Source organism: Ischnura elegans, chromosome 8, assembly GCF_921293095.1.
Source record: "Ischnura elegans chromosome 8, ioIscEleg1.1, whole genome shotgun sequence".
In the NCBI taxonomy this organism is placed as follows: domain Eukaryota; kingdom Metazoa; phylum Arthropoda; class Insecta; order Odonata; family Coenagrionidae; genus Ischnura; species Ischnura elegans.
This window is the reverse complement of record NC_060253.1, coordinates 6,608,680-6,628,422: the sequence shown is the minus strand read 5'-3', so window position 1 is coordinate 6,628,422 and position 19,743 is coordinate 6,608,680.

Below are 19,743 nucleotides of genomic sequence, written 5' to 3'. Positions count from 1 at the left end.
ATCTCATTAAGAGAGCACTGCTCAATGAGAGAATCCATCTCGTGAGTAAAATATGAACCTTGTGAGGTTGACTGGTGAGGCACAGCAGTTGCTTAGATGCCATTCCCTACTTGAAGGAGTGACAAACTCATCTCCATGAAGGTAAGCGTGTTAGGGGTAGAGGACACATGATTTATTTTGCTATGGGTATCTCAAGTATGTAGTACATAATAGGCAACATAACAAGAAATAGGTAATACAGCCTCTATTTTGCCAAAAACCAGTGAACGATCTCACAAGGAATTGGTGGCTGTGCTCACTTGCAACAATGCGGCCACTCTGCGCGCTCATTTTTGCTCACTGAGCAAGTGAACACACACATGCCATGGGACTGAGCAGATGCCATTTTAGTGAGCATAGAAATGCCACTTAAGGGCCCACTATAAACAAGAAGGTAGGATAAGGAGTGAGAGTTGTGCTGCATTCGGAACGTTGTCACCTTGTGATCATTACGTCAGTAGTAGGTCAAAGACAAGTCTGCTGACTCCCTCCCCCCGTACTAATAATAGTGCCGTAAGCTACTTTTTGAGACTTGGTAGTCAAAATTGCACGCATGTTAGCTATTATGAAGTTTTATCTATGAAAAACACTTTCAATAACACTCATATTAATGCACTCATACATATTAACAATTATAGTAGTTTTTAATAATATGTAGACACCCAGGAGTATGGATTTATTTATGGCTCCAGGTCCGTAAGAACTTGGGTTGGCCCTCAAGGTAAGCTGCATCCTTTGCCCTAATGTTTGCAAGGGCAGATGCAATTGTGATCGGGTTAGCAAAACAGGATTCAAACTCCAGAGGAAAAAGCCGTAGTGCGTGGAATACACTTGGGAAACTCACGTCCACGCACAGGGTTGGCCATTAGTGTTTTCTTGTGGGCTCTGTGGCAAGGTTTTTCCTCTCTTTACATTCATATTTGAACTCACTTTTAATGTCTTTCAAAAATGGCTTTGTCCATATTCATGATAAAGCACAACTCCAGTGCTGTTCTACAAACTTTTATTTGCTGACGACTATTCACGACGTGTTTTAGTGTCATTATCAAGACTAACAGAAGTAGCACTTACAATGTCGAGCCTCATATATCTGAAAACAGCAGGGGGGGACGAAGGCCAGATGAGGGGAGGGAAGGGGGGCAGGTTAGAGGAAGGGTCAAAACGTAAAAGTATAAAACATTTGGAGGGAGAGGTGGATAGGTCAGGTGGTGATGATGGTAATGGAGGGGGATTGGCAAGGAATAAGTCAGATTTTGAAACAGTTGACAAGAAATGGGAACACTTGAATTCAGTCATATCATTTAAAATTGTGGTTCATGTTGGGTGCAAGAGTGCATTTAGTGATTTCGAGAATTTCTAAAGCATCCAGTTAAACACTTTTGTTGAATATGTATATGTAAAAATCACACTTATGGCGGGCTTCGATGAGATGCTTGGAAAAATGTGACTTGAGGTCTTTCAATCTAGCACTTCTTTTATGTTTGTTGACTCAAGTTTTAAACTCACCAATGTACACCCTATTGCACTCATCACATTTCAGAGGATTGACGTCAGTTTTATCGAAAGGCCGTTTTACACGGGGCACGGAATTGCGCAGGTTAGAGCTGCATTCATTTCTAAAATGGTGCAAATGCTTGAACAAAATTAGAACGGGCTATTTTGCCATCTTGCATCCACACATTCTTGCATGTGTTCTAGCAATTCACCGCTTAACCCGACGCACTTTTGATTGTGCCTTCGCGTGTACGTCAGATTGTGCAATTCCGTGTACCGTGTAAAATGGCCTAAAAGGAAGCACTTCGTCCATGGAGTTGGAAATCACTCTTCCTAGGAAGGTCGGGGAGTAAAAATACTCTGTATTTGTCCTTTGGAATGAGATTACGAACACTGTAGGAAAGGGGACCAAAAAAGGGTAATTTGCAACAATGTTTGGGTTCTGCTTTGGGAACTGGCAGATGACTGGTTAGGGAGGGCGATGCTTTTTTGGGTTTTTTTTTGGCTACTAGCTTTTGGGCGAGATGAACATTATATTAAGAATGAAAAACACTTTGTTACTTCCACAAAATTCACAGAGTTTCTATTTTATTACCGGTTTCGGCCATTACACCATTTTCAAATACAATTACATTAAAAAACAAATAACCACGTAAAAGCTTCAAGTTTCGATTTAATGAACATTATAGCCATTATTCAAACATATTGACTTGATTACATTAAGTTCCTGGTTGAAACTTGAATCAGTCATGGGGATTAAAAGTAGTCCGTTTATTATAGAATTAATGTCCACAATCTTGTGGGAGTAGGGAAGGTTTGAGTCTGCGGGGATAAGTACATCCATAAAGGTACTTTTTCGGTAGATTGCGAAGCCTTGTTTGCCGCCTTTAAGGGAAATCGTAAGGTCTAGGAAGTGGATTGATTCACCTCTTGAGTTCAGAAGTAAATATGATGGATGGGTGGAGAGAGTCGAGTTGCCCAAGAAAAGAGGTCAGTTGTCTCTTGCTAATGGTCCTCAAGCAAATGTTATCGTCTACACATCTAAAGTGGTAGCACAGAGTTTTTACAAGAGGATGATGGGAGTTAAACAGTCCACTTTCCAGATGATCCATGAATATCTCGGCTAGGATGAGGGAGAGAGGGGAGCCCATAGTAAGACTGTGATACTGTCTGGAGAACTGGTGATTAAATTGAAAATAATTTTGATCCATGCACACGGATAGTAATTTTTTGAAGTCGCTCACTAGGTCGTCATTGACGGATGATTTTCTGAGCCAGTCTAGAGTTAGGCCTATAGCTTCTTTGGCTGGTATGGAGGTGAAAAGGTTGGAAACATCAAATGATACCAGTTTTCCATTTGGCAAGGGGTTATTGTTGTAAGAATTTTTGCTAGCCCAATGGAATTTTTAATGCCATGGGTAGGCATGAATCCCGACAGGTTCCGTAAGGCCGTTTTCACATGTACCAGCAAAACCGGTGCCGTTACCGGTGCCGGATGCAATGCAATCAAATGGAAGCTTATACACGTAGTCCGGTCCGGCATCATTGCCGGCGCCATTACCGGCACCTTCGAGTGGAGCCGGCGATGAACTTGGCAAATCGGAAGCCGGCTCCGGTTGTCGATTACAACGTTTCTGTATGTATGCTTGCCCACGTAGTTTTATTTTGCCGGTGCCGGAAGGGAGATGGTTTTCAGTCGTGTCGTTGCTCACGTATTTCATAGTTTGTTTCATTGTAATTTTCATATTTCATTGTAATCACTCTCATTTGTGGCTCTGTTTTGTTCTCGAAAATCGACATTTTTAAACATTATATAACAACCCTGATCAAAGTAATTAGTAGAGAGTAATCCTTCCCTGTGGGACAAGGTTTCAGATTGCTTTAAAGACTAGCTGAAACAACAAAAAGTATGGAGAGAAGGGTGGAAATTTTAAGAAGATGATTTGTTTATAGATGAGAAAGAATAACGCGAAGTGGGGAAGTCAATGTTTTATAACGTACTTATATAATATTCAGGACTTATATATACAGTAAAACCTCTATGTAGTGAACCTCTTTACATCATAAACCTCCATACATCATACCACCCCTACGGTCCCATCTGATTTACATGTAAATTTATAGGCAAACCTCTTTGTAATGAACCTCTTTATATCGTAAAACCTCCACTTATCATACCAAGGAGATACCCCCGAGATGGCCTAACTACCTCCACAAAATGTACCGAAACAACAAGAGACCATTAATGCAGCCGTGATTACGTACATGGAATGACATTTTCAGCAATAAATGTTTCACTCTTTTTTTTCTTATATACCTTATTATGCTGTAATTTTCACGTTAATCATTAGTTGTGGCCATTTTGTTCAATATGAGAGCATACCTAACAGTAAATAAGAAAAAAGGTAATCGACCATCCCAATCATTTTAAGTTACTGTTGAATTAAGAGAGGTCACATCATTTTCTCTCGAATCATGGTAAAAATCATGTGGTAGCATTTGCTTTCTGTAATTATTAAATAATAAATATATGTTCACTGATGCATGCATGTGTGTTTAAACACAAGTATAATGGTTTAAAAGACAGTAGTGCCTTTCATTTCCAAAGGATATGAAAAATGGTGCCTATCACTAAAACCTCAGTGAACCTCCATACACCATATTGCCCAAATTTTGGTCCCCTCCATTACGATGTAAAGAGGTTTTACTGTGATATTTTATTCCTTTTCCATGACAAAGTCCACTCAGGACCTACAAGTAGCCTGCTAAACGATCTCTTATGGTGACTGCTGTACTTTTCGGTCGGCAACATGGAAATCTGTTTACTTCATGCAATAACTGGGTCATGTATTATGTATATTTCTTCAGATCTGCGCTCATCTTTCAGTCACCCTGCATTATGAAGAATCACTCATGCCTTCAAGATTTCATTCGCGAATTGCTTTGACATACAAGAGGATCTGTGGAAAATTGTCCATTTATTTCACGGAAAACCGAATGCACATTTAACGTTTCTTCGTGTTCGGCACAAACAACAATTAAATACCCACTTTTTTCCGAAAGATTGCGTCCTGCATATGGTCGCATCATTTTCTGACAGCAAAAATTCTTCACCAATCACATGTAGAAATGGAAAATCTTCGCTACTAGGAGCGTTTCAGGGGAAGCGGGGATGGAATATTCAATTTCTTGCTGACCATCAACTTCAAACAAAGTGGTTGATTGAAAAACGGATGAGTCACCTTCTTTTCTACAGGCCCCTAACGTCAATACGTAACAATATACGTAAATATGTAGTCTGAATCGGCAACTGCCATCAATAAAATGGAAAAGTAGACCTTGTCGATAAGGTTCATTGAGCCACCACGAGAAAATCTCATTACTAGTTCGTGCTTCCCATCGACCGCACCCATGCATTTGGGGAAGAGAGCGGCCTTTTTAAATCCATTAGCTATTTCTCGCTATTTCCCTTCTGTTGGTTGAGGAAAAAATTCAGATTTTAGCAAATACCAGAAGGCATTGCATAACAAATGTACAGATCTACTTATTGTGCTTATTCCCAGCCTTTAGTTACATGTTTTGCATTTCATGATTAATATCAAGTTTCATATCCGTTTCCCCACCACTGTTCATTCTTCGAAAGAGTAACTAATTCAACTCTATACTAATTTACATATTTCCGCTAACCTCTGATTCTCGGTTGGTCATAATTAAAATTCGCTCAAATCTTTCTTGAAGCCCTGTAGGTGTTATAATAATACTGATTGTATTTATCCCTCGATATCGTTGACTAATAGCTCTACGATCCTACGACCAAGAAGTGTTTCTTTGTAAAATTTCGTAATGTGGTGCAGCTAGCGTTGGTAAAGTGCAACAAGTTTAATTAATTGAATATGAAACAGTTTCTTTTCAATAAACAATATGCTCTTGGATAAATATTGCCTGTTATTTTTCAACACAGACATTTTAGCTAAACTATGGGTTGATGAGGTACCTTTGCCGATCACAGGAGATAGTTACATTTACAACTTTTAATCTCACTGAATCCTAAGATCGCTCGTTACGCGCTTGTCCTTTCATATCCTCGAATATATTACTATTTTTCGCTGGCCTCCAACACTATCGCTGCTAAAATCGCAATGAAATGTAATTTTTTGTCCTTTTTACGAAATGGCAGAATCGTATAAAGTAATTAGTAAAATCACAAGGGAAGAGATCTCGTCAAAGTAATATGAAGAAATATACGTACCATGAAAACTTAAAATGTTAAACGGCAGTATGCCAAAAAGATGATACTGTATAAAACCTAGAGGGGTCACAGGAGAAGGTATCATATACTGAGGGACATTGAAGTAGAAATATAGGCATATGATGAGGAATCTTATGACCGGGACAAAGCCTGCCACTCACGGAAAAAAACTCAGGTGCCAAGAGGACGTGGACCAAGCACTTTTTCTATCCGTTGTACTAGCTGAGAGGAAAATGGGCGACGAGGAAAAAAATCAATTCCGTCTGGGTGTCTTAAAACTTATTAAAATAGGAAAACCATGAGATAAATCACCGGTCACCGAATGATCTCCTTCCCGTTCATCATCAGCCTCTCTGTCTTCCTCATCTTATGATCTGCGTCAATAACAGACTTCATGCAACAATCGTCTTCAGTAGACAATTATCATTGCCTCAACGTGAACAGCTGCAGTTCCCCTGTGACCTGCAAATCTAACCTTCAAACCCCTCCATTTGAGGACTTTTGTTTTTTTTAAATATTTTTGTTACAAAGTCTTATCAAATATTTCTCTGTACCTATTATAATTAAACGTTATAGTGGTGTATATCGGCGGTGTATATGCTCTATTTACTGCATCTTGGTACTGAATAGCTTATCCTATGTGTATGAGAGAAAATCATTCGCATGAAAACTCATACAAAAAAAAATAAAAGAGTCGTCCATTGTAAGTTTTTCATATGTAGAACAGAAACTTCCTCCCAAACATCCAACTTTCAGACGTGGATGCACGGAGAACTATCTTTCTTGTCTCCTGTATTTCCGCTAAGGTAAAAAGCAAGATCAAATGACCTCTCCTATCTTCAGACCACATCTTTCTTCTTACACGACCAGAATTTAACTGGTCACCGATCCCGGGGATGCCGGTGTGTGCACCAGCTTTTTCCAGTATGTGTGAAAATGGCCTAAGAGTGTATTTAACTATGAAGAGAGGAGGTGGGAGGGAGCAGAAAAATAATTAGGCTCTGTAGATGATTAGGTTTATTCCATGCACGTTAATTGTGGTGAATTTCTGGGAGGATTCAAGTCCACATACTTATTTCATTTTGTAAAAAATCATTCTTAACATCAATGCAATATATGCAGTTGGCACTAGGAAATTTTTATTTAGAATTTTTTAAGCTAATAAATTTATTAAATTAATGACTCTTTCTACGTTAACACATTTATCGCTAAGCAGATTCATATATGTACTGGAAGGTGTTGTTTATTTCACAACTTTGACAGTCTGAAATACATGGGTAATACAAGTATATACTACACTAAGTCTATGGTAATATGTATTTATCTCTTGTCATAATATAGTGTCTTCACTTTCCTTGAATAGATGGGTTTTTTGCCAGCTTGACCGTACAATGGAATAGTGAGTAATGATAGCTGAGTCCTAAAGGGTGACCTTCTTGGCTTGCCTCCAGCAAGACTTGATGGTAGTGTACCGATCTAAAATTTGACTTTGACATTGATTTGTATGGCTTTTCTAATTCAAAGACAATCTCCTGGATCTATAATACCAACTTAGCTTTGTTAAGTTGAAACCACTGTGGGACTCATGCATACTTATTGCTAATTTTTTATCTTGTTAAGGGATTCTAGTTTTCTTCTCTTTTCTGATGTGTAATTGAGTAAATTATGTTATCAGTTTTATTTTGGCATTGGGGAGTGTGGCTCCCTATTTTAGGTTGAGCATTAGGTAACTGACAATGTAGTGTATAAGGATTTCAATCATCAGTGGAGCCAAGGGAGCATCATTGTTTGTCAGGGAACTCCTGCTCTACATACTATTTATCTCAACATCATGTATCCCTTTGTAGATAGGCTTCTCTCTTCTAATTCTCTTTATTATCCTGCCAAATACATCCATTCCAAAATCTTCATTCTTTCGGTGCTACTGTGGAAACCTATGAAAATACTTGGTTTAACACAGTTCTCTTTGGGTGGATTGCAAAAATAGATTTTCTTAGAGAAACTGGTTCAATTGAGAGAAAGCTCAGTACTCTGGGTTTGGCTGATGACCAAGCCAGAATTAAAATCATTGAGAAAACATCAGAAAACAGTGTAATGTATGGGTACAACAATAGTTATGTTTTTTTTTGTGAAATATACAATGTGAAGAGATCAAAAACAAGCCATGAGTTTGCTTCTTTTGGAGAATCGCTGTAGGTGGTATTTCCGCTCCATGTGCTCACTCCCCAGTGAGAAATGGGTGCTGGAACCCACGTGGAATCCACGTTGACTCGTGGATATATGGTGGTGGTGGATATTGAGTGGTTGGACCCACGTGGAATCCACGTTGATTTCAAATGGATTTCTGGTGATTAGCATAAAATGTTAAACAGAATTTCTAATTTGTGGAACTTAACCCTCTGGTGACATTGCGTCATTTATCATCCTGAAACCACGCTAGTTATGTGAAAATGTATCGCACATTCTATTTTTATATAATTCGTGGAAAGGCAGCCATGAGAGCACATGAAAAATCGTAGACACATATATAAAAGGTTTAGATATAGAGTGGTTGAGGTTTTAATGGTTTTAGGACAGCACCTACTGCTGTTTTAATTTTTCCACCAAATTTCCACGTGGGTTCCACGTTGATTCCACGACCAAAAACACGTGGTATCCACGTTACATCTCCACATGGGTTCCACGTGGATTCCACCACCCATTTCTCACTGGGTCCCACTCATCCCCTCCCCTGAAGATGGCAATGGCGTTTAGCTAGGTTAGGCCAGTAGGTTATGGAGGCGACATCTAACGGCAAGCCATAGGATGTCCTCAGCTCTGTGTGGACAGTGGCATGAGGACAGAAGGGCAATTCCTACCTGTGAAGTAGTGTGCTGCAGCTCGTCAGTATGTATACCTGTGCATTAGGGCGGATCGGAAAAATCGATGCTGAAATATCAAATAACTAACGAAGAAAGACAGACGCGTTTGGTGGGAATTTTGGTGCATTTGGGGAGTGGGAGAGGCGAGTGGGGAGGGGACGCTAGTGGCCTTCACCCATAATCCATTTAGTCACAGCTGTCAGACAATACCGGAATAAAAGCGCATATCCAAAGTTCGCACACCTTTATAGCCACTCCAGGGGCTTCTTTATAGACCGTAAGCTCCTTTCCTGCGTTGTCGTATCTAAAAATATTTCATCACTTCTCTAAAAGTGGGTAACATTGATTGGTTTAACGCTGACGAGATGCCAAATAATGGGACAAGTCGTCTCACTACGCATCCTTTTTTTACCGTCTACCATAGCTCGATTTATATTATCAAAGATGAACGCCCTCCTAACAGCATACACAGGATGAATTTTGCTGTATTCGAGGCATGAGAGGGGGAGAATTGAGCAGGGAGGGGACGGGATGGGCCTGCCGCTCTTGTACCCGCAACACTGCGTGGGCGTTGGAATGTTCTCTTCGCGGACGCAGACTCAAATTAGGCATTTTGTGGCTAAACGGTGGAAGATACATCAAAATGCACGAAATTAATGTCCTAAAGGACAGTAGGGATAAGGACAGTAACTCGGCAAAATCTATAGGGAATGACCATAAAATATTATATTTTTCGAATTTCGACCTTCCCCCCCCCCCCCCCTAAATTGCATTTGAGCGAGGGTCAGGGGTTCACGTAGAGGTCTCAAATTTTTCAGGCCTTATTTTTGATCGGTCCCACAACTTTTTTTCATTGGGCCAGATGGATTTGAAAAAAATCAATTTTTCCGATTCCGTGCATGCCTCCAACGTTCTATGATGCTGTATTCTGACTTTCCTTATTTTTCATAAAACTTTCGATTGACCCTCGGGCAGACCTCCTGCAAGTGAAAAAACTGCAGTCTCCACATCTGTCCCTCTTGGGTTGACCAAGTGGCATTGTGTTGTATTTAAAGTTATCTAGTGGAAGGAGCCTAGATTCCCTTTTTGGATTTATTTAAATAAATAAAAGATCGTAGCACCTTCCCACAAAATTTAAATTTTGTGGAAAAGTGCTACAATCTTTCATTTATTTCAATGTATGTCTAACTTCCATCAATTGAAGCCTGAATGTGTTGAACTTATTCCCATTTTGGAGTCTTGGGAATGATACCAGCTAAGCATTAAAAATTTCTAATAACCTAACCTAAGACCACCGTGACTATAATTTTGTGCGAGTTATACCATCCTCTATCTCATGATTCAACCTTAAAAGCAATCCTGGTTTGTCATATCAGCTGGTATCAACAGAGATAGGATTATGTATGTAGTTCCTTTAACAAGAGTTTCAATTGCGCTGTATCTCCGTATGGAATATATTTTCGTAAGCACCTTTTATTTTATCCTGCTATTATGTTCATCTGTTACTCCTTTCCTCCTTAAAATACGCAGTATTGCCTGGCACAGCTCATCATGATTGAAATAAACTATACCATACTTTTATAGAAAAACAATCCATCAAATCAACTTTCCTAAATATGTGGCATTCAGAAATCTTTCGTTTCACATAAATTGCCATGAGAAAAAATTCCTGCTAAGCTATCCATGTTACTGATTTTCTGTGACAATTGTATATGGAACTTGGATGGCATAGTGTTCTGCACAGTGGCCCAGGTAGTCAAAGGTCTGTAGTTTGATTCCTGGTGCCAGGGAATTTTTACTTGTGGCAATTCATATGAATTTCACCACTATTCTTGCGACAGAATTGCATCTTTCAGTGTCCAAACATTATTTCTACATTCTGGTAAATCAATGAGACCATGATTGGCACTTAGTTACTCAGCATTGATACTTTGCAACAAAATTTATGCAAAAAATCATGAAAGGCATTCTCAGGAATATTAACAACAAACTTTGATCTAGTATGTCAATTGCCTACTGTCTGAATGGATATTTCTTTACAATGAATAGTTTTAATTCCATCTAAATCAAGTGTTACACTTAAAAGTACTCAAAGTGGACTGAATACTCAAGGGCCTCTATGGCAAGGTGGTCCAAGTTTCCTGAGGGGCAAAAAAATAAAGTGGCTTAAAATGCAGTGTTAAAGTCAAAATATGAAAACCATAAGGTTAAAATGTGAAAAATAAAGTGATAAGGGAGCGAGATGGGGCCTCAATCCTGGTAGTATCATGATAATTACAATGTGTGAGTGTGTTGATGAGTGCGAGAAGAAAGATAGACAGACGATAGATGGGTACATAATCAGTGGAGGGGTCTCATTTGTTCTCTCATTTTACCGATCTTGTACTTTCTGGGTCCAAGGAAAATAGAAGGTGCTGAAAGAGTCTTGGGCCTCCAGAGGCTGCCTGGGGCCTTTAGCTATGGCGTCCCTGACATTGATATCACAATTTGAAGAGTTGTTCTATCCATGAAGGTAGAATTTAAAAATAAAGGGACTCTGGAATCAGACCACCTGCCACAGCATAAGATGACTAAACTTGATTGTCACCATTTACCACTTGAATGGGGCATTATTTCTTTAATGAATCACCCCACGAAGCATAAAAAAAAAACAAACAAACTGATGAATCACACCAGATTGTCTCCTCTACCAAATTGAGCTTCTCCCTCAATTCACAGTGGAACATATTCCATTTCATTCTATCTATGAATCCATTTCTCTTTCTTCCTCCCATATCTAACATTCTAATAACTCTGTTTTCAACATTCCCTCCCCACTCAGCACTTGCTTGAACCAAACTTCTCTTTCCTCCTCATGTCCTCTAATAGTTATTCCCCTCCTGCCCTCTGCGTCTAACATTTCCTCGCCCTTCATTGCCTCCATCCACTTCACCCCATACAATCTTATCCATACTCACTCCTCATCCTCATTCCTCATTTTCCATGCTGTTAACAGCTACACTCCAGATCAGACTCTTCACTAGCCGTTTTTTTATTTATTATGCATTGATGATGCAATTGGGTTTTTCTTTTAGGCATTCATTAACCTCAGCTTAGAGTGAAAAGCGAATGCTCTACAATTGCAGAGAGGCTGAACTGCTTTTTCACAGTGGCTCCTTTGTGCTCTTGAAGACTTGTTTCAATATTTTGTGTGTAATAATGCTTCAATATACTTGCTGCCACATGAAAACGGCAGGTCTACGTTAAAATAAAAAAATCAGCTGAAGGTATATTTGAGTTGATCCTTTTCTTAAGACATCATTGGGTATTGGCAATGGATAGGCCATGATTTTATCTATTAAAGACATTGAATAACTGGAAGAAGTTTTGCTCCATGGATACACGTCATGGTTCAACTAATTCACTTTGATCCCTGATAAAAGTGATTGTTGGAGCAAAAAAAAATGGTGACATCAGTAGTTTCTTTGGCAGGCCATAAGAGAAAGAGATTACTGTCATTAAAGTTTGGGATAAATGGATGGGTAATTCTAGTTTTCTAGCTCAATTTTGAATACCTTGGACAGTGTCGTAGCCAGGAAATTTTATTCGGGTGGGGGTTCCAAAACCAGGGGGGAAAATTTGAAAAACAGGGCACTAGGTATGTAATAGATTTAAAACAAATTTAACACTTATCATAATCGAAAAAACTTCATTTGTTAAAGAAATATTTTGTAAATTCATGTTTTTTTAATATTTTGTTTTCTTTTATGAAGGAAAATAATTGTGTTTTCATATTTTGGGGGGGTCTGAACCCTATGTACTCCCCCTTGGCTATGCCACTGACTTTGAATGGTTTGATGTTGAGAATGAAAAATTTTGAGGAGAGTATTTAATTCTAAGGATACGAGATATAAAGGGAAGTAAAAATGGAAGATAATTGGTTGCATAAGTGTGTTTGGGGAACAGATTCATCTTTATTCAGGATATTCTGCCAATGGGGAAAAGCTATGGAGAACAGCTGTTCACCTTGATTAATAAATATTTCTTGAAAAATTGGGATCTGACCTTTGTTCAACTTTTTGAGGTATATGATGAAATGAAATTTTGGCTTTATAATAGATATTCAGTTTTGCTGTAAATAAAAATGCAGGAACTTTTATCATCTTTGGCAATAATAAGGTTGTGGCTACTTTTGGCTGATGTGGTTGGCTTCTAATAATTAGTTAAGTAGTATAGGGTAGTGGAAGAGGAAGAAGATTATTCGACACGAGATTGTATTGCTACTTGTTATAAATCTTCCTCTATAGAGCGATTCATTGCACAGAGCTACTTTTTAGTAAGCAAGGAAGTTATGTACAGGATATTTCCTTATTTAGAGTACCTAACTGGAGATTATTCATAACCTTTCGGGATGCATTTAAGTGCAGGCCACAAATGTACATGACTAGGAGCCACAACCACTATGCAGGTTGTCCATTTTGGCCTTTATTCTGGCTGATATTTTATTTTTTACAACTATCTCATTTAAGCGAAGAAATAAGCATCTCTCTAGGAATCTTGTCTTACCTCCTTATGACTATCTAGCATCCGTTGTAGCTGTAACCTTTTGCTGTGAAAGAACCAGAATAAATACTCAGGACCACCAATTAGAAACTTTACAACAGTTTGAACAAAGAGAACTCTACAGAATTCAAATCTGCTCCTGATAACCTACAAGTAAAACTCAAGGTCATAGCAAAAAAATATGGCTGGATAGAATTTTTTCTTAGCATGGAGAATTTTTTGTTTGTATATATTATCCTCAGCTACTTTCAGGTAACATGAGTGCTGAACTGCATTCATGCCAATGTTCATCACTTAATTGCTGAGTGAGTCTGCAGTTACTTCACTGTTCCACCCTGCTTCTTTAGGGTTGCGATAATCTCGGGGCCATTATTTTTTTCTAGAGGGCTTCCCTTCCCCTAGGAACATGAAATTTGCTTTTTCCAGTGGTAGCTAGGTGGCTGGGATGGACCTGTGGTAGTGTATGTATTTGACTCTCAATCGGAGGATCACGGGCTTGAGACCAAGTAACAGACAAATTATTTCTTGCTACGGTCACTAACTTTAACATACCACATGAAATGACCTCATTACTGAGAGACAGCATTCATGGCAGAAGGAAACAATGGTGTTGATCAAGAAGTAGGTCTAATCCTTTATTCTGGCAAGAGTGAAGTTCATGGAATATTCCAAAGTATTGCCATGTGGAAGGCAATGGGTAACCACCACATAAGCCTCCCAAGGAGATACTGCCCAACACTAAGCCTAAATATGACATGATGGCATTCTTCATGGGAAAGTATTCTGGAGGTGAAATAGTCCCCCATCAGATGGAGAATATTGGGAAGGGAACATCAGTCAGGAAAGGCAAGTGCAAGATAGGGACATGGAATGTAAGATCCTCGGGGTTGACCAGTGAGTTGGAAAACACGATGATGGAGATTAGAATGGCTGTCGAGGGAGTCAGCGAGATCAATGGATGGACGGAGGTGGACAACTGCTGGAGCAATGGATATTGAGTGACATATTGCGGAAATAAACAAAGCATCACAGGGGTAGGAATTATGCTGAGGAAAAAAGGGCTGGAAATTGATTCAAGTCTAGCTGTATAGCAATAGAATTCTGATGGAGAAGCTAGAAGAAGAACTTACGGACATTGTGATGATGCAGATCTACATGCTGACCTCTAGCCATACCTACGGAAGAAGAAATAGAAGAAGTGTACGAGTGTATGGAAGAAGTTCTCAGCGGGTTGAATGGGAAGGAAGATGTCATCACACTGGGAGGTTGGAACGCAGTGGTTGGAGAAGGGAAAGAGGGTAAACACTGTTGGAAACTTCTGATTGGGAAAAGGGAATGCCAAAGGAAAGAGATTAGGTGCCTTCTGGAATGAGAAGAGCACAGTGATTTCCGACACTCTTTTCACAACACCAAAGGAGGAGATATACAAGGAAGATGAGAGGGGATATTTCCAGACACTGGTTAGACTATATCAGTGACGCAGTGAGGGTGGGGTTTTGGGGGATAAACCCCCCCCCCCGAGCTGAGAGAAATTAATCCATTTCATGTAATTGGATTAATATTACTTATAGAATAGTGTAAATATTAATAAAATAACCCTCAGAGGGCTGCAAAACTCACCATTTTGAACGATTTATCTTAAAACTTTTCTGGTGGGTATTCCACGCCCTCAGACACCCCAATGCTTTGTGCCTAAAACCCCCCTAGCCTTAATTCCTAGCTGATAGGACTATATCAGTAACGGATACAGAGAAAACTCAACAGAGGGGGGGGGGGGTGTGCAAAATATATTTTGAGCCTTTGCTTTTATTGTAGAGATAAATAATTAAGTCACTTGCAAAGTTTAAGAAAGATTAATTTAATCTGATAATAAGCATATACAAGACAATGCTATCTTATGATATAAAAAAGTTACAATTGTGGTTCTGCAATGTTCAGCAATGCAGGCGGCAGGCGGGGGATGACTCCTCGGTCCCCCATCTGTATCCGCCACTGCTTCTTAAGGATCCCCTCCCGGAAAATTTTAGGAATTGCATGCCCCGAAATGGATTTGACGTTATTCTGGCTCTTAAAAACCAGATGAAAGTTAATTTAAAAAATAGCAATTTCGTAAGAAAAATACTGCGAAAAGTGAGAATTTCACAGCTTATGAAATTTAATAATGCCGTATTTACTCGAGTAAGCCGCGCCCTCGTGTATTCCGGGCACCTCCATTTTTGGGCCTGCTCGCGAGGAAAAGAAAAACTTCCTGGCGCTTTTTGGGTGCGGTCTAATGTAGGAACTCGTTATTCGTTGCTTAATCGATAAATTTACGTTTCCATGATAAATAGCGTTCAATAATGTTAGAAATGTAATCCCTGCGAAAGTTTCCTAGTTAAAATGCTGAATTTGAAGGAAAATGGAATGCGGCTTGCATTAAAATTTGGAGGATCCGTGTAAGCCGCGCACTCCCCTATTTCTTTGCGGCATTTCCGGAAAAACGGTGCGCGGCTTCTGCGGGTATATACGGTGTATTGTGATCCTATTACACATTTAATGAATTAGCTCCTTGAAACTGCTCTGAAATCTGAAAAATATGTTAAATAACATTTCCGTATGACCCTTTCAAAAAAACATTAGGTCATCTTTATTTTTCGGACACTTTTATTTTATTTATATGATCTTTTTACTCTGAGAATGTTCCAAATAATGAAAATTAATGAAAGCGTAGAATTTTATGTTTCGAAAAAACTTTGGTTCAAGTAATCTGAGTCTTGTATACTACACATTTCATATGTGCTTCACGACAGATGCGAGAGGTGTGGGGGCCCCATTAAGCTCGGGGCCCTCGGCGATCGCCGACCAGCCGCCCGATTGAGATGAGCAATGTCTTGCAACAAATCGAGCGGCGCCTGTTTCGCTCCACAAAGATTGTGCCCAGAAACTGTATGGTTTTAGGGTGTATGCAGCTATCCAACACTAGTCTTCATGGTTCAATGTATGGAGAACGGGTCATTGGGTTGGTGAGGTATTTTTTCATGTTCCCCCAAACACATTGTAGCATTTTATGCAGGAGGAAAGATCGAGGGAATTCCTCGGAGAGATTTTAAAAAGTTTGTAGCTTGGCTCATTTTGAGTGATCTTAGCTCTTTTCAGAGAGCTGGAAATCACGAATCGCTCACTGTGAACATGGCGGAATTTTGTTTATATCTATTGACTCGAGTTGATGTTTTTCATACGATATCTACGGCATAAGATACGAGGCAGCTTTGATATTCCAAATGTTTCATCATATAAATATCTGAGCAAGCGCGAAAAATATGAAAATTTTAGGTACCTGGAGCGGATAACATCAACGTAGAAAGTACCGAGGAACTCGAAAATAAAGCCAAGGATATGGCATAATGAATGATAGCTACCAAAGCGTATGACTTCCAGAGGACTTTCAAAGGAGTGTGATGATCGCGATATCAAAGAAGACGAGGACTGAGAAATGTGATGGGCACCTGACATGGAGTATAGTGGCACATTCATCAAAAAACATTTATAGGCGATTTATAAGCCGGAGGATTGAAAGGAATATTGAAGATAACCTCTCGGAAAACCAATTTGTATTAAGATAGAACAGAGGAACCAGTGAAGCAATACTTTGCACGAGAATTATGATAGGGAAAACAGTACTTGTGGCGTCCGTGGACAATGAAGAGGCCTTCGATAGTGTTGAATGGAAGAAGATATTCGGACTGCTGGGAAAACTAGGAATGGAATCTAAAGGCTGAAGGATAATCAACCAGATACATGAGAAGCAATCAGTTTCAATGCAAATGAAAGAAATAAGGGAAATAGAAGCCAAGCTCAAGTTAGGAGTCAGACAAGGAATTAATCTCCCACCAGTACAGTTGAAAATGTCCTTGGGAGAGGCAATCAGAGAAGCTCAAGAAATCAGACTGGATGGAATTAAGATCAATATGAAGAAATAAGCATGCTTCGCTTCTAAGACGATACTGCTGTCGTAGCAGATATCTTAGGGATGATTTTCATAAGTCACCACACTATGTATCAAGTTCTCAGGGGTACAAAATGAACATAAATAAAGCGAAGAGGATAATAGAAGTATGTGAAAGGGAAAAGCTGAATGTAGTCGTCACATTGATAGGCAATAAATTTGAGTAATTGTATTCGTTCGCCCATCTAGGAATCAAGCGAATAATAGCCCAAGCTAAGAAAGCGTTCATGATGAAAAGATCACTGCTGTGCTCAAAGAAGATTGGACTACAGACGAGAAAGCGGTATATAAAAACACAAGTGTGGTGCATGGTATTCTATGGATCAGAATCAGATCAGAAATATCGACGAAAGAAAATGTGGACAAATAAGGATTTAAAGCTTTCGAATTCCGTGGTGGAGGAGAATCTTGAAGATCAAATGGACGGGTAAGATTGGAAACGCGCATATTTTCTATATTTTCGTGACCATGTTCAATATCAATTTTTTTACCAGCGGAACATAATTACATAGTCATATTATTTTACTCTGAGTTTACCGAAAAATACGTCGACGATAGGTGCGCAGAGAAATAATTAAAAGAGTGAGCGGTAAGATTTCTCCAGTAATAGGTATATGAATGAATTAACAGAAAGAACCCTTATTTGCGGACAGACCACTTTCGCTGTGTGTTGATCGAATGAAAGCCCATGTTCCTCTTAAACTTCCTTTAATAAAAGCCCACGTTGGATGAGAATAAGTTGGAGCTTTTAGGCGTTTTTTTCGGAATTCCTAAGAATAGTAGCTGCGTTTCAGTTTCTTTTACGATGGCTGCGATAAGGAGTGATGTTGAAATTTGTTTGCAAAGATCGATCTGATATTCAAACCGATAGCGGAGTTCATTTGGTGCATGTGTCTGATATCACTTATCTTCTGAAAAATATGGCTCATTCTCTTGGGCGAGGAGCAAAATTTTTCTGTCTCGGCATCTTCGAGCAATGAAAAAAAGCAATAGATCGAAGCACAACGCTCATAGAAAGTTTTAGCCTGGATAATTTCCAGGCCTTTATTTGTCGATGAAAATATATTCTTATAATAAACTTTTTACGTGTACGTCAAGTATCTCAATAACAATTCATTGGAATTTGTCATAAATTTCTGCCTTTTACAAGCATATTGACTGAATAGTTTGCCATTGGATGTATAAAATAAATGTATCTCTGATTCAAGGTTCAAATGAAATATTTAAAGCTTTTCGTCCTTTAACGGAGGCCTGTGGCCGGACACTATTGGAATTGTAGTCTAGTACCACTATAGGTTCAGTGACCGTCGCCTCAAATGAAATGTCAGCTCTGAACGCATAATTCTTCGTTAAAACTTTCGCGGGTACTCGTCATGTTAAATAAAAACTGTTGGGCTATGTCGCCGCGTCAATTGTCGGTTTCGCCATAAGGGAAACGTTGGGTTGGATTTCTCAAGGGAATCTTTCCCAGGTTCCCTTGAGAAAGCGACCAGCATCGGTCGGGAAACGTTGGGGCCACTCAAAAATTGACGCGGCGACATAGCCCAAAAGTTTTAATTTAACATCCGAACGAGTAGATGTGGAGCAGCTATCAGAAGAATAACTAATAAAAGTGTAAATCCCATGATTCATTCATGCAAGGTCTTATTTTCCTACAGAAATATAATATAAATTTTCACGTAAAATTACAGAAATTTTCATGTAAATGTCAAGGTAATCTGAGCGAGATATTCCGAGCTCAGCCAGACATGTTCGCTAATTGCATCGTATTTCATTATAGGGCCTGGTTTTATCCGAGCTAGGGTTAGCGCGAGCGGAGGTCTCAATCAAATAACATTTCCGAATTATCAATCGTTAGAAGCAGTGTTGGTAAAAATAGTGAGAAAAGTAACTAGGTTCAATTACAGGTACTTTGTAAAAAAATTAAGAAAAAAAAAAAAAAACGATTTTAAAAAGTAATCAGTAAAAGTACAGTTACTGTTACAATTACTCCATGTAAGATTGTCCACTCTAGAAACCAACTGTCAACTGTCGAATATTTCTGTAAAAATGTGGAATAATTGAGTCGTACAAATCATTAAAGTTGCCATTTCACTTGCGAAACATACAATGATAAATGCTCGAACAACACAAGGGGTGCCGTATTTTGTGCCCATCATAAGTAGGCCATAAGATAATCGTGACTGAACCTAAACGAACAAATTATGGAACTCGAGGACTCGAATTTATCTCTTAGGCCTAGGTAACTCAGTGAATTCAGTAATATTCGATTACGAACAAGTAACAATTACAAAGAAAGCAACAATTCCTCTTTCACCGTAAGGAGTAAATTACATTTCGTAAAAAGTAATCGTTGTAAGCACAAATTACGGCAAAAGTAATCGTTACATTAGTAATCCGATTACTTTTACTCGATTGATTTCAACACTGGTTGGAGGAGCACACATAAACAAACATTTGTGGGAAAGCGTAATAACTTAAAATTTTTGCCCTCATAAAATACGGAATTTTTTTCAATGTAATGAACGTGTGTAACATTTTGAGGGCCTAAGCGTTTGTTATTTCCGCAGTCG